Source organism: Triplophysa dalaica, chromosome 7 (genome assembly GCF_015846415.1).
Source record: "Triplophysa dalaica isolate WHDGS20190420 chromosome 7, ASM1584641v1, whole genome shotgun sequence".
NCBI classification, from domain to species: domain Eukaryota; kingdom Metazoa; phylum Chordata; class Actinopteri; order Cypriniformes; family Nemacheilidae; genus Triplophysa; species Triplophysa dalaica.
In genome coordinates this window covers 1,472,084-1,488,673 of record NC_079548.1, presented here as the reverse complement: position 1 = coordinate 1,488,673, position 16,590 = coordinate 1,472,084, and the positions used below count along the sequence as shown (strand labels likewise).

At 40.0% G+C, this 16,590-nt stretch overlaps 1 pseudogene; it reads right to left on the bottom strand.

The window, feature by feature from the left end:
- Positions 1-439: 439 nt before the first annotated feature.
- On the bottom strand, positions 440-16,590 carry LOC130425725 (zinc finger protein 91-like; annotated as a pseudogene).

Genomic DNA, 16,590 nt, shown 5'->3' with positions numbered 1-16,590 from the left:
ACCGTGCCTTCCACAGACAAGCATAATAAATTAAAATATGCTGCAGAAGTAGGAATATATGGTAAATGGGATAGACTTACACTTTTCCTTCCTGTCGCACGGTACATGAACTTTCAAGTGGGCAAGACCTCAAGTGTGGGAATTTGGACAAAGCCCATGTCGCAGTGTCAACACTGGTCCAGAAGCACTTTCTGTTCTGATCTTACTATTATTATTTTACTTTTCATATATACAGTATATGCGGCACAGAACAGGGGGACCTGAATGGAATTGAGTACAGAGTATTGAATAAAGCGTCACCACACATTAAAAGATTAATGATGTCACTTCAAATGATCTGAAGGGCATTGCACAAAACCAAGATCAGTGATTAAACTGGAATGTTCCAGTTGTCCTGGATGAATTTAGCCTCGTCTCAATTGCATGAAAGCAGGCTAAATTGAGTTTCTATGGACATTTATTCTTTGCAGGTAGACTGCTCCAGAGCATGCTTACAACCGGCTAAAATGAATCCTAGTGATTTATCTGTCTGTTTCGCTGTCAATCTTTCTAGAAATGTATGTGTTTTACAGTCACTCCATGGTGTTATGTAAATATGTTTCATCATTAAAATAATAGTTATGACGTTACATTTATCGTATGCCTCCTGTTATTTCACTGTGATTACGAAGAGTTCTGTTCATATTGCTGTCAGAGGTTTGATGAAACATATCTTTGTTGTAGAGAGCATAAGAATGACTGATGACGTAGCAAAGGCAGTTTCATTTTAGTCTGTGATGAGTTCCAGAAACTGGCTCCCGGTTGGGGGGGACACAATCAGCATCATTTATACAAAAAAAGGAGAAAAATATCACATCTCTATAAGGGCACACTCGTGCAGGATGCTATTTTCCATACATGTGAACAAGTATAACACAAATTAAACAATATTACAACACAGTCACAACAAAAACAACAGGTTGAAAATTATAGTCTATGTTGTATCCAATGCAGTGTTCCTTTAAGAGCAAATCTACATTTAATGTTGAAAACTCTCTCTACATTGAAGGCATGTTCATGGACGCTCTCTGGTGTGAATCTTATTGTGCGCCTCCAGGCGTGTTTTCTGTTTAAAACTCTTTCCGCACTGAGGACATGTGTATGGACGCTCTCCAGTGTGAACCCTCATGTGGACATTTAGATGACTGTGCTGTCTGAAACTCTTTTCACACTGAGTACAAGTGTATCGGCGCTCTCCAGTGTGAATTCTCATGTGAACGTTAAACGTTGATCTCTGTCTGAAACTCTTTCCACACTGAGTACATACATATGGACGCTCTTCACTGTGAATTCTCATGTGGACCTCAAGCGTTGATCTCTCTTTAAAACTCTTTCCACACTGAAGACATGGGTATGGGCGCTCTTCACTGTGAATTACCATGTGCCTCTCAAGTGTGGATTTCTCTCTGAAACTCTTTCCACACTGAGGACATGCATATGATTGCTCTTCAGTGTGAATTTTAATGTGCACCTTTAGATGATTTTGCTGTCTGAATCTCTTTCCACAATGAACACATGGGTATGGGCGCTCTCCAGTGTGAATTCTTATGTGCTCCCCAAGATAATTTTTCTGAGTGAAACGCTTCCCACACTGAGGACAAACGTATCGGCGCTCTCCAGTGTGAATTCTTATGTGCTCCCCAAGATAATTTTTCTGCGTGAAACTCTTTCCACACTGTGGACACGTGTATGGACGCTCTCCGGTGTGAATTCTAATGTGCTCTTCAAGTGTTGATTTGTGCTTGAAACTCTTTCCACATTGAGAGCAAGTGAAAGGCTTGACTACTTCTGTTCTTTGTTTCCTTATTGGAGAGAAAATCTTGTTCTTATGCAAACTACAAGACGTTGTTTCCAGCTTTACAAGATTCTGAGGTTTCTGACACTGATGTTTCTCCTCAACTTCATTCATGGCTTCACTGAACATCACTGTGTGGTTTAGTGGAACAGACCTTCCAAAAGAAAGAAAGAAATAAAATACTTTTTCACATTAACAACTCTGAACAAAATATTTGAATATAATGGTTAAAAACTATTAGTTAGAACAAACTAATTGTGCCGCAGTGTCTGAGTTTTCGGGTTAAGAACAACTGACTTAAGTTTAATCAACTCTGAGTAGTCTGACTCTCACACTAAATTTCAATTTGCAAACTCCTTAATAGTATTGGAAAACATGATAGTAGGCTATGGCCAATATCATATGATAATTAAATACACAATAATTTATCTGCGTGTATATTGCTTTGCTGCACACAAAAAATACACTTTTCGATAACGAAAATAACACAAACTTTTAGGGCATATTCAAATTAGTCAAAATGGCACAAAACACGAGCTGCACGGCTGCAGAACGTGCATTAAAAGTTACACTTCATAAATAGTGTCAATGCATTCAAGTAAATAAAATAGGCTAAGCAATAAGAATAATTTGGCTAACATTAGCTAATAACCTCTTCATTATGAATCACATGTACAGATGACTTGAAGAGGTCTTTAAAGATAGATATAACTGAAATAGATACGACCGTGATTCAGTCTCAAAACTTACAGTTTAAATAATATGAAAACATGACATTTTGTTCTGATATTACCTCAGACATTGCAGGGAAAAAGTCCGCTTTTGTTAGCGCAGCTTCTCTGTTGTTGTTGATATTACCGTAAACACAGTTATAGTGCCGCACACTCATTCCGTTTTACATGATATTACCATGTTGATAGTTATACACGCGCACTATCACTTGTCCCATCAATTCCAATTTTATTTATAAACCATAATACACGATAATTTGAGCACAGTGCTGTGCAGAAAGTTCACACAATGGGCAAAACATATATTTACCTTTAATCTGCAGAAAGTAACATTATCATGCGAATTAGGTTTTAGCGTGAACAGTTATGTTCATATGCCCAGGCAGTCAGTAACAGTGACAGAATTTCTGTAAAATATAACATTCCAGAAGTCAACAAAGTGCTGCAAACAATAAGGGTGTGACCGAAATCCCCCACTATACCCTCATTCACGATTCCCTACAATAGTTCACTAATGAATTGCACTAAAGTAGGAGTGGGTGAAAACAAGTAAGTAATTTCAGACACTCAGACAGGAATTCATTCAGCGCGAGCATCACTATATATAGCAGCTAGCCGTGACTATACATAGTACACTCGTTATTATGATGCATCATGGGATTGAATAAGTGCACTCAATAATGTCCACAAAAGCTGTCCAAATACCCCCATTTGCGGTCTTGGCCACTTTAGAGCGCATGCACACGACAGGAAGGAAGAGCCCAAGTGTGTCTAATGTCTTAAATATGCCATAACGCTTCGGAGCGGTATTAAGGTTAAGCATATCCCATCATGCATCATATTCTGTACATTTTGCTCGGGTCTGTTGTTGTGGAAACTTTACATTGTATGTTATACTACTACTTTTTAAAGTTATATCTTTATTTAATCTATGTCTGGCTAACATGTATTGTTCTTTAGTTTTTTGGGTACAGCTGCTTTGAAACAATACAAATAAATCGCTATAAAAATCAATCTGACTTGACTCGACTATATAATTAGATAGTACATATAATTTTGTAGTAAAACGCATTTTTACATATTTTATTGGTGAAAACTCCAGAGTTTAATATTTGTAAAACTGCTTTTTATCTCATAATTAGAAACCCCACATTAATCAACGTTATATGTTTGAACTTGCTAAAGTGTACCATCGGGTTAGAAATACTATATGCTCACTTGGGACCTTCACCCCCACTAGAACACTAGGGCCAAAAACAGGAAATACGTCATGAAAGTAGTCAAGTGGTTAGGTGCAAAGACAGCATGTGGGGGTATTTGGAAGCAACCTATGAATTCAGACACCACTTAAATGGATGTCCCCTCAATTAGTGCACTATATTAGGGTAAGCCTATTTCAGAAACTTCTAAGCTACTTACTGAGTGAATTCACCCGCGTGCTTTAAATATCCACATCAAGACGTTATCTACAGGGCCCAGTTGCATTAACAGTTGCAGCGTTTTAACAATAAGTCTCACTGACAAGCAATTGTTAGAACTAATCAGTCTTACTTTCATATTTCAGATAGCCCAACCTACCTTTTTATGTAACTGATTTAAAGAAATTATGAGCAGTCTTGGAGAAAAACAAATGGATGACTAACTTCTAAGACCAGTCTAAGCAGTTAATGCAACCGGCCCCAGGTCTCTTATGATGTGCCAGATAAAAAATGCTCAGAATAATAAAAGGATCACATCACAATCCTCGTATGTCTACAGAAGAGAGATCTCACCACATCAAACACATTTTCTATGAGTTTGAAATGAGTGTTAAACACAGTATAGAGTTACAGATTCTTCAAAAAACACACAACACCTCATAGTTTGATGATCCTTCAGCTGACTTTACTGTATAATAACACATAGAGCTTAAGAGACGAAAACAAACACATCAAGAATATGAAACATATTGAGAAAATGCAGTTTGAAGTATTATTAGAGATATAATTGTGATTTTAATTTAAAACATTGATCCCATTTATGTCTTTGTAATTGTACTAATTTTTACTGGTCCTGATACCACAGCAGCTAAAAGCCCTTGCTGTTACACTGAAGAAACATCTTGATGAGTAAATTAACAGCAAATCTACAATTTATTGTGAGAACTCTTTCCACATTGAAAGCATGTTCATTGACACTCTCTAGTGTGAATTCTCATATGCTCCTTAAGTGTTGTTTTGCGTTTAAAGCTCTTTCCACACTGGGTGCATGCGTATGGACGTTCTCCAGTGTGAATTCTCAAATGCTCCTTAAGCGTCGAATTGTGTTTGAAGCTCTTTCCACAATGAGGACACGGGTATGGTCGCTCTCCAGTGTGAATTCTCATGTGATCCTTAAGCGTTGATTTCTGTACGAAACTCGTTCCGCACTGAGGACACGTGAATGGTCGCTCTCCAGTGTGAATTCTAATGTGCCTCTCCAGCATTGATTTGAGGTTGAAACCTTTTTCACACTGAGGACACGGGTATGGGCGCTCTCCAGTGTGAATTCCCATGTGCTCCTTAAGCGTTGTTTTGCGTTTGAAACCTTTTCCACACTGAAGACACGGGTATGGGCGCTCTCCAGTGTGAATTCTCATGTGATCCTTAAGTGTTGATTTCTGTACAAAACTCTTTTCACACTGAAGACACGTGTATGGGCGCTCTTCAGTGTGAATTCTCATGTGATCATTAAGTGTTGATTTCTGTCTGAAACTCTTTTCACACTGAGTACATGCGTGTGGACGCTCTCCAGTGTGAATTCTAATGTGCTCCTCAAGTGTTGATCTCTGTTTGAAGCTCTTTCCACACTGAGGACACTCATATTGGTGCTCTTCATTGGCAGTTTTCATGTGCTCTTCAAGATGACTTTTCTGTATGAAACACTTTCCACATTGAGAGCAGGTGAAAGGTTTGTCTGCTTCTGTATTTGAACAAAATGGTTAAAATACTAATTAGGACAGATAATATGCAAATTGGGACACATTTTTTAAGTGTTCGGTTTAAGAACAATTCACTAAAATATGATAAACAGTAAGACAAAATTGGCTAACTTTAGCGAATAACAATGTCAATATAACTCACATCTACAGATGACTTGAAGAGTCTTTAAAGATAGATATAACTATAAAACATAAGACCATAATTTAGTCTGAACCCTTAAAGTTAAAGTAAACTGAAAACATCACGTTTTGCTTTGTTATTACCTCTGCTTTGTTAGCGTAGTTTCTCTGTTCTAGCTGATATTACCGTAAACACAGTGATAGTCCCGCTGAATATTCCGTTGACATGACATTACCGTAATGACAATTATACACGAACACTCTCACTTTTCCGCAGTCAATTCAAATTCAGGTATTATTTATAAATCATAGACAATATAAATTGACCAGAGTGCTGTACAGATAATTCACATAATGTGCAAAAAAAACATACCACTTACCTTAATTAAATCCTTAGTTTAGCCTACATTTTTTCAAATGTTAAAGCGTTTATTGATTAAATGCACTTCAAAAACGCGCTGTCACTGCTGTCAGACTACAAGTAAATATTTTATTTGTTTCATGTTATTGTTATTTTAACTCTTAAAAACACTATTGCCTAATTGAATTTAAACAGCAGACAGAAACGATCGTTCCTGTCAAATGCAGTTTTGCTGCGCGCGCTGTTTTGTTGAGCCAAACGCGGGAGGCGCGTGCTTTTATGTTCCCATTCATCACAATATTAAGCCTGTGTGACATGTTAAAGATAACTTTTGGTGAAAATCTGTGGCTGCCACCAATAAGTGAAAAACATATTTTTTATATTATCAACTCAAACCTACAACATATTCATCATAAACATTTTCAAATAATCTATTACAATTAAAAAAATATGAAATGGGATTGTGGAACTCAGTGATGTTTTCAATGTAATGTAAATAGCTCATATACATACATCTAGTCACTATGACAATGTACTCCTGTACAACATACAAACCTGCTGTGAAACTGCACACTGTTCTTTTGGTTAAGATACAATTTTCCTCTCGTGTCAACATGACACAACCAGAGGATCTACTAGACGTCAATTCATGTTGGAATTACTGACTAATTGAGTTTATACTAACTCTGTTACCAACATTTTTCAAAATGTCTTCTTTTGTGTTCTGCATAAAAAAGTAGTGTGTAAATGATGACATCATTTTCTTTTTGAAGGTGAACAACTCCTTGAAAGAAGTGTCACTACAAAGATTATTGATGTCACGACTAAACACCTAATAGTAGCAGTTAACACTGAACACCACAAGACAAACTAAATATTTAGAGACATCCTCATGTATGATGTACCTGAAAGAAGACATTAGAGGGCAGTCAAATATAACAGTCTAGAACTCAACATATAATCAATGTAAATAAATGGAAGAAAGTCCAGAAGTAAATTAGTTTTAGGAAGATACTCACTGTCTCTATCAACACCTTATAGTTTGATTATAGTCATATCTACTGACCTTTCTTGTATAATATTATACAAGAGAGCTCAACAGAAGACAGCAAACAGCACAAGAATATGAAGCATAAAGAGAATTTAAATGCTTTGTTTCGTAAATTTGTTATTGACTAAATGACTTGCATCTTTAAATTTGTTAAAATTTTGTCACAATCATTCTGTTTGGTTGCAGCTTCATGGCAGGGCAGGGTTAATAAAATGCTTATAACTTATGAAGAAATCAACATAATGGTATTCAATTCACATTAGTTTATCTGTTGGCTCAAGCCGAGTTGTGCGATATCAGAGTTGTCATATTCCGCCATACTTCCTGTCCGTCACATTTGATTTTACAGTTGTGTTCAAAATTATTCAACCCCCACTGAAATGTATTGTTTTGGTCGGTTTGACATTGATTATGATCATTCAGTCATCCTGCTTACAATTAAATCAAAGAGGCACGTGTAGGTCAGACAAATATAACATAACATTTATATTGAAATAACCACAAATGTCTTTTCTGAGCTCACATCATTATCAGTTTTATTCAACCCCCAAGTGACATTCAATCTTAGTACTTAGTACAACATCCTTTTACAGTTATAACAGCTTTTAAACGTGAAGCATAGCTTGACACAAGTGTCTTGCATCGATCTAAGGCTATCTTCGCCCATTCATCATGGGCAAAAGCCTGAAGTTCAGTCACATTCTTAGGCTTGCACACTGCAACTGCTTTCTTTAAGTCCCACCAGAGGTTCTCAATCGGATTTAAGTCTGGTGACTGCGATGGCCACTTCAAAATGTTCCAGCCTTGAATCTGCAACCATGCTTTAGTGGACTTGCAGGTATGCTTGGGATCATTGTCCTGTTGAAAGGTCCAACGTCTTCCAAGCCTCAGGTTTGTGACGGACTGCATAGGCCTTCATAGGCCTTCTTCATAGGCCTTTTTCTTCCTCCTCCAAACATAGCGTTGATCCATGGGCCCAAACAGTTCTAATTTTGTTCCATCAGTCCACAGAACACTATCCCAAAACTTCTGTGGTTTGTCCACATGACTTTTGGCATACTGCAGTCGACTCTTCTTATTCTTTGGGGACAGCAAGGGGGTGCGTCTGGGAGTTCTGGCATGGAGGCCTTCATTACGCAGGGTGCGCCGTATTGTCTGAGCAGAAACTTCAGTACCCACATCTGACAAATCTTTTCTCAGTTCCTCAGCAGTCACACGGGGACTTTTCTCCACTCTACGCTTCAGGTAGCGCACAGCAGTCGAAGTCAGCATCTTCTTTCTGCCACGACCAGGTAGCGTTTCAACAGTGCCCTTTGCCTTGAATTTGCGAACGATGCTTCCTATGGTGTCTCTTGGTATGTTTAACATCTTTGCAATCTTCTTATAGCCATTGCCCTTCCTGTGAAGAGTAATCACCTGTTCTCTTGTCTTCCTGGACCATTCTCTTGACCTCACCATGTTTGTAACCACACCAGTAAATGTCTAGAAGGAGCTGAGTATCACAGTCATTTTAAAGCTGCCTAATTGGTGCTTATTAGGCTTTATTGCTGCTCCCTGATATCCACAGGTGTTTTCAATACCTGATTGAAAACACTTCATTGAACCTCTGTTCTTCAGAGTGGTAGTCTTTAAGGGGTTGAATAATTATGTCAATGAAGAATTCACAAAAGAAACAGTTACTACTGTATTACAAAACTAATTGATATCATTTTAGTTGCATATGGTTCTTTAAGAAGTCCTTGTAGGATTTCATTTTGAATACAATTACAAATGTACACTAAATTCCCTAAAACCATTTACAGCATTGGGGGTTGAATAATTTTGAACACAACTGTATACAAAATGTACTTTTTCAAACTCCGTCCATCCATCCATTTTCTACCGCTTATCCGGGGCCGGGTCGCGGGGGCAGCAGTCTAAGCAGGGATGCCCAGACTTCCCTCTCCCTAGACACTTCCTCCAGCTCTTCCGGGGGGGACACCGAGGTGTTCCCAGGCCAGCCTGGAGACATAGTCCCTCCAGCATGTCCTAGGTCTTCCCCGGGGTCTCCTCCCGGTGGGACATGCCCGGAACACCATCCCGGGAACACGTCCAGGGGGCATCCGGAAAAGATGCCTGAGCCACCTCAGCTGGCCCCTCTCGATGTGGAGGAGCAGCGGATCTACTATGTAGGGCACTGCTTCCCCGTCCTGAGGCGCCGGACGGTTTGCCAGAATCTCTTCGAGGCCGACCGATAGTCTTTCTCCATGGCCTCACCGAACTCCTCCCAGGCCCGAGTTTTTGCCTCCCCAACCACCCGGGCTGCAGTCCGCTTGGCCGGTCAGTACCTGTCAGCTGCCTCGGGAGTCCCACAAGGCAGCCAGGCCCGATAGGACTCCTACTTCAGCTTGACGGCATCCCTTACTTCCGGTGTCCACCACCGGGTTCGGGGATTGCCGCCTCGACAGGCACTGGAGACCTTACGGACACAGCTAGAAGTGGTCGCGTTGACAATGGTGGTGGAGAACATGGTCCACTCGGACTCAATATCTCCAGACTCCCTCGGGATCTGGTCGAAGCTCTGCCGGAGGTGGAAGTTGAAGATCTCTCTGATAGACGATAGACGAAGCGACCCTCTCGTTCACCGGGGTAAACTCCAACACATGGTGGCTGAGCTGGGGGGCTATAAGCAAACCCACACCAGCCCGCCGCCTCTCACCATGGGCAACTCCAGAGTGGTGAAGAGTCCATCCTCCCTCCAGGAGAGTGGTTCCAGAGCCAAAGCAGTGCGTAGAGGTGATCCCGACTATTTCTAGTCGGAATCTCTGAACCTCACGCACAATCTCAGGCTCCTTCCCCGTCAGAGAGGTGACGTTCCATGTCCCTAGAGCTAGATTCTCCGTCCAGGGATCGGGTTGTTGAGGCCCCCGCCTTCGACTGCCGCCCGATCCACTTTGCACCGGCCCCTTACGGTCCCTCCTGCAGGTGGTGGGTCCACGGGAGGGTGGCCCCACGTCGCTCCTTCGGGCTGAGCCCCGCCGGACCCCATGGGGGAAGGCCCGACCACCAGGCCCGGGCCTGGCTCCAGGGTGGGGCCTCGGCTGCGCCATGCCGGACGACGTCACGGTCCTCCAATTCCTTGTCATCATAAGGGTTTTTTGAACCGCTCTTAGTCTGACCCGTCGCCTAGGACCTGTTTGTGTTGGGAGACCTTACCAGGGGCATATAGCCCCAGACAACATAGCTCCTAGGGTCTTTCGGGTGCTCAAACCCCTCCACCACGGTAAGGTGGCAGTTCAAGGAGGGGTACTTTTCAAACTCCTCCTACAAAATGTGTTAAGATTTGCACATTATTTGGTATATAGAATCTGAAGACAGTACTAATAAAAAATTATTAAAAGATTTTTATTGATAAAATGGTTCTCATATACAGCGTCAATGTTTTCTAAGATGAGCGCAAAGGGTCATGTGGCTGTGTCTTACGAAACTTTTGTGTATCTACACGAAATTTGGTATGCATCATCACTGGCACATCTTGTGTGCCTCATACAAATGTGGTGACTGCGCCACCTAGCGGTCAAACATTATAAGCATTTTTCTTTGTTCTAACTTCCTTTCCCTGTTTTTAAACTTGGTTTTCAAAATTTGATCATGAGATGTGTAATATATTTCCTCGGTCTGCCATTGTAGACATCACCCATTTAAAATATTGTCATAAAATGTAGTGTTTTACATATGCAATGGCAAATCTCTACGAAACTTGCTATGGTTCAACAAGGTCATGTTCTGAGAGTATCTATGAAGTAATAGACCAGCGCACCACCTAGTGGTTATCTAACATGTCCACAATATTTCCCTTTTGGCCATTATTGGGCTTGACCCCGTAATTGCTACTTGCAGCTATATTTGTAATTAAACCCCTGTTTGGATTCTCTTAGTTGTGTCTCAGAGTCAGATATATCATCACAATGTTACTGTACAACATATATCAACATATATTATCCAACAAATATACATACAAAGTCTTGGTAAAGCTTTCTAGAGACATAATTGTGATTATAATTAAAAACAATGATCTGATTTATGTCTCTTTAATTGTACACATTTTTACTGGTCTTGATACAACGAGTAACAGCAAAAAACATCTTGATGAGTATATTAACAGCAAATCTACAATTTATGTTGAAAACTCTTTACAGTGACGACATGTTCATGGACAATCTCCAGTGTGAATCCTCATGTGGACCTCAAAATCTGATTTCTGTTCAAAACTCTTCCTTCCGCACTGAGTACATCTGTATCGGCGTGCTCCAGTGTGACCTCTCACGTGGTCCTCAAGATTTGATTTGTGTTTGAAACTCTTTCCACACTGAGGACACGTGTATGGACGCTCTTCAGTGTGAGTTCTAATGTGCTTCTCAAGCGCTGATTTCTGTTTGAAACTCTTTCCACACTGAGTACACGTGTATGGTCGCTCTTCAGTGTGAATTCTAATGTGCACCTCAAGATTTGATCTCTGTTTAAAACTCTTTCCACACTGAGGACATGTGTATGGACGCTCTTCACTGTGAATTCTAATGTGCTCCTCAAGGTTTGATTTGCGGTTGAAACTCTTTTCACACTGAGAACAAGCGTATGGTCGCTCTCCAGTGTGGATCCTCATGTGCTCCTTAAGCGTTGAATTGTGTTTGAAACTCTTTTCACAATGAGGACACGTGTATGGACGCTCTCCAGTGTGAATTCTCATGTGATCCTTAAGCGTTGAATTGTGTTTGAAAGTCTTTTCACACTGAGGACATGTGTAAGGGCGCTCTTCATTGTGAATTTTAATGTGCTCCTCAAGCGTTGATTTGTGTTTGAATCTCTTTCCACACTGAGCACATGCGTATGGTCGCTCTCCAGTGTGAATTCTAATGTGCACCTCAAGGTTTGATCTCTGTTTAAAACTCTTTCCACACTGAGGACACTTGTACGGACGCTCTTGACTATGAATTTTCATGTGCTCCTCAAGCGTTGATTTGCGTTTGAAACTCTTCTCACACTGTGGACACGTATATGGACGCTCTCCAGTGTGAGTTCTAATGTGCTCCTCAAATGTTGATTTCTGTTTGAAACTCTTTCCACACGGAGAGCAGGTGAACGGCTGGCCTGCTTCTGTTCTTTGTTTCCTTTTTGGAGAGAAAATCTTTTTCTTCTGCAAACTACTAGAAGACATTTCTAGCTTTACAAGATTCTCAGGATTCTGACACTGCCGTTGCTCCTCAACTTCATACGTTGCTTCACTGAACATCAGGTATGGTGGAACAGACCTTCCAAAATAAATAAAATACATTTTCACATGAACAACTTTAATATTAAACAGTTAAAATATTCATTAGGACAGATAATACTCAAAGTAGGCCGCATGGTCTGAGTTTTTGGTCAACTCCAAGTAAGCTGAATCTCACCCTGCATCCCAATTTGCATACAATGCCTACTTGTCTTAAATAGTAGACGTTAGCGTTGGGCGATAATCTCTATAGTCAGATCGTTCTTTCGTGAGCCTGTGGATCGCCGGTACATGATAGTATTGAGGGGCGGGGAAATTTACGCATTTATTTATGACAAGCAGGAATTGTGGAAAATAACAGAATCTTACGTGTCAAAAAAAATGCTCATGTCTGACTGCAATTAGCATTCTTTCAGAGTGTAAGTTAGTTCAGTGCAGTTGGCAACATTGCATTCTTTTAAAGGAGAGGAAGTAAACTATTGCTGTAAGTCAATATCGTTGATCCAAACGCGTCTTTGATGCCCGAGTGGGCTGTTATTACTTGATTGCCAAACGGGAACAATTCGTGCGCTGGTTTTAAACCCTCACGGGCATAGCAATTTCTGCAAGGAAAAGACCGAGCCACACGCATCACAAGCTCTCTTGTGCGCAGAAAACTCAAACCCAACAGATTACAAACTATCTCTGATGCAAGGAAAAGCCTGTGCATGGAAAACTAAAAGCCCGTACATTACAAACTCTCTATGGAGCGAGGAAAAGCCTAAGGCGCAAGCATTGCAAGCTCTCTTGCATGAAGAACTGCACAATTGTAATATTAATTTGCAAAATATTTTGGCAAGCGGCTAACTATCATCTAAGGTATCACGTATCGCCGATATGTCCTTTCGGTTCACATTTATGTAATGATCTGCCCCCTGATACTTGCTACGATGGAGCAAATTTTTGAAAAAAGTGTCTTTACCGGTCGGTAACTTGTGTACTTTTTCGGGAGCGGGTGGTCTGACAGTAGCCCCACCGCTCGCAACATCCTTTGACATCATGCAGTAGTTGCGTGCACACAGTTCCCTCTATTAAAAACTTGTCAAAGTATGTTCTGTGTAGGGCTGTAGCGTCGACGTCAAAATTTTGTCGACGTCATTTTTTTGCGTCGATGCTTTGCAGCAGCTCTCCACACACACGTGGGAGACCAAAACATGGGTATGGGAATACTTCAAAATTAGTCCCAAAAATAAAGGTGTCGTTATTTCCGCTCTTTGCCAAATGGAGTTGGGATACCACGCCAGCACAACAGCAAAGTTGGAGCATCTGAAACGGAAGCACTCCATTACCACTCGTGAAGGAGATAATAACAAGTAAGAGCTAAAATTACCTAAATTAATTACATGTTTGTGTAGTGTAGCTTGAGCTCTGCGCACTTCGGTGGTGCTAGCTAACTATCTTAGCTCTCTGTGCAGTTTGTTTGTGCTAGGTAGCTACTGGCGTCTAGACCGCTGTGTTTAGTTAAAGTTAGTTATCATCTAATGTTGGCGTGAATGGAAGCTAGTTTACGGCTGCAGAACACCGTTATCTATAGTAGCTGACGTAACGTGAACGTTAGCTAACGTGAACGTTTGAACGTTAGCTACTAACCTAGCACGACCAAAATGCACTGAGAGCTAAGATACGTTGGTTAATTGGTTAGCCTAGCACCACCAAACTGCACATCTGCTAGATAGCCACGTTAGCATTCAAGTAAACTAATCATAGCATAGCACTACAATGAGGTTAAGAGTAGATTTAAAATACCCCACAGTCGTAGCTGTTGTTCTAATATGCATTGCTTTCGTGTTTTCTAGGACAAAGCAAAGAACCTTGGTGTCCTGTCCTGAGAAAGAGATGCAATTCATGCAAAATATACGCACAAACAAGAATTTTATATTTTGTCTTAAACACTGCACAGTGTTTTTTTTTTACTAACCATGTTGTTTTTGAACAGCTACGACTGTGGGGTATTTTAAATCTACTCTTAACCTCATTGTAGTGCTATGCTATGATTAGTTTATTTGAATGCTATCGTGGCTATCTAGCAGATGTGCAGTTTGGTGGTGCTAGGCTAACCAATTAACCAACGTATCTTAGCTCTCAGTGCATTTTGGTCGTGCTAGGTTAGTAGCTTACGTTCAAACGTTCACGTTAGCTAACGTTCACGTTACGTCAGCTACTATAGATAACGGTGTTCTGCAGCCGTAAACTAGCTTCCATTCACGCCAACATTAGATGATACCTAACGTTAACTAAACACAGCGGTCTAGACGCCAGTAGCTACCTAGCACAATTAAACTGCAAAACAAGCTGCAAACAAACAAACAAACTGCAAAACCTAGTAAAACAATGGTTTTGCCATAAGTATTCAATACGTCAAAAAAACATGGTTACTACACATGTACCACAAAAAACTTTCCTGTAGCTCAGTGGTAAGAGCATTGCGTTAACAACGCAAGGTTGTGGGTTCGATCCCAGGGATTGCAAATACCTATGTAAAATGTATAGGATAAAGCAATGTAAGTCGCTTTGGGTAAAAGCGTCTGTCAAATGCCTAAATGTAAATGTAAAACATGGTTAATCTTCGTATATGTAGGCTAAACGGTAAAACAACATTGGATAACTTTAGCAATTAACGTTGTCATAGTAAATCACATCAACAGATGGCTTTAAGAGGTCTTCATTGATATAACTGAAAAACATACAATGATTCGGTCTCAATCTTAACAGTAAAAGTAACCTGAAAACATGACATTTTCTGTCTCTATTACCTCAAACATTGCAGGCAAAAAGTCCGCTTTCTCGTTCTTCTTTGGATTTATGGCGGGTTACGAACCAAGTTATAGGTGCATACCGCCACCTGCTGTGATGGAATGCGAAGAGAATTGACTAAATTTCACTATGTTCTATGTCTACTGTTTCTGATAAATTGCTATACTGCACTCACTCATCTACTTGCATTCGATCTATCATACAAAATATAATTTTAGGAAAAATTCCATAAATTCTACTTAATCAAGGTCTTCTTTCCGCTACATCCTTTCTGTATCATATGTAGGACGTGTTTTCTTAGCGCTGCTTCTCTGTTGTTGCTGATATTAACAGTGATATTGCCGCACACTCTTCCGTTGACATGATATTACCGTAAACACTGTGATAGTGACGCACACTCTTCCGTTGACATGATATTACCGTAAACAATGTGATAGTGACGCACACCCTTCCGTTGACATGATATTACCGTAAACAATGTGATAGTGAAGCACACTCTTCCGTTGACATGATATTACCGTAATTATGGTTATACAAGGGCAGTCACACTTTGTCAACAGTCAAATTTACGTATAAAGCACATCAGACAAGACAAATTGACCATGGCGATGTACATAAATTTCACACAATGGACAAAAAATAATAATAGTTATCTAACCACTGAATTTACTCTGGTGCATCAATTTAAAAAACATAGGCCAAAGAACATTATGACGTTATAACATTATGTTCTTCTGTACAACATACTAATCTTAGGATTAAAATAATATTTACTCATTGCTTGTTTACAAGATGAATTCTTTGAGCATGACATTCCGTCGCATTACTTAAAATCAGTACATGTAGCTGTAATATCTGATTATAAAGATATTCTCGACTGAAAAGAATTATAACACACGTTTGCTATATTTACTAATAGAACATATAGCTAATATATATTCCTGAAGTCTTCAAAATGATCATTTGTTGTGTTTCATCATGAATCATCTGCGTCTTCATCTCTCTCTGTATGACTTGTTTACATGATGTGTGTGATCAGTTCATCCTGCATCTGTATTAGACACATTCTTTCAGTTTTCTTCAGCATAAACTCTGATATTCTCATCATTGTAATAATTAAACTCCTGTTTGGATTATTTTAGTTGTGTCTCAGAGTCTGATATATCCTGACATTGTTACTGTACAATATGTATCTACATATATTACCAAACTGATATACAATTAAATGTTAAATGACTTTCGCCAAATTGCACTCAGTTCTGAGCAAATGTATGGAAAGAATACTATGCAAGGAACTCTCCTCACAAATTGAAAAATGAATCAACCCCCTGCAGTGTATCGGCCCTATCGGAGCACTGTGGATGCCTCACTTACCATCTTGAATAAAGTCCAACGTCATCTGGATAAACCAAATACATACACTCTTCAGTGTGAATTCTCATGTGGACCTCAAAATCAGATTTCTGTTTGAAACTCTTTCCACTCTGAGGACA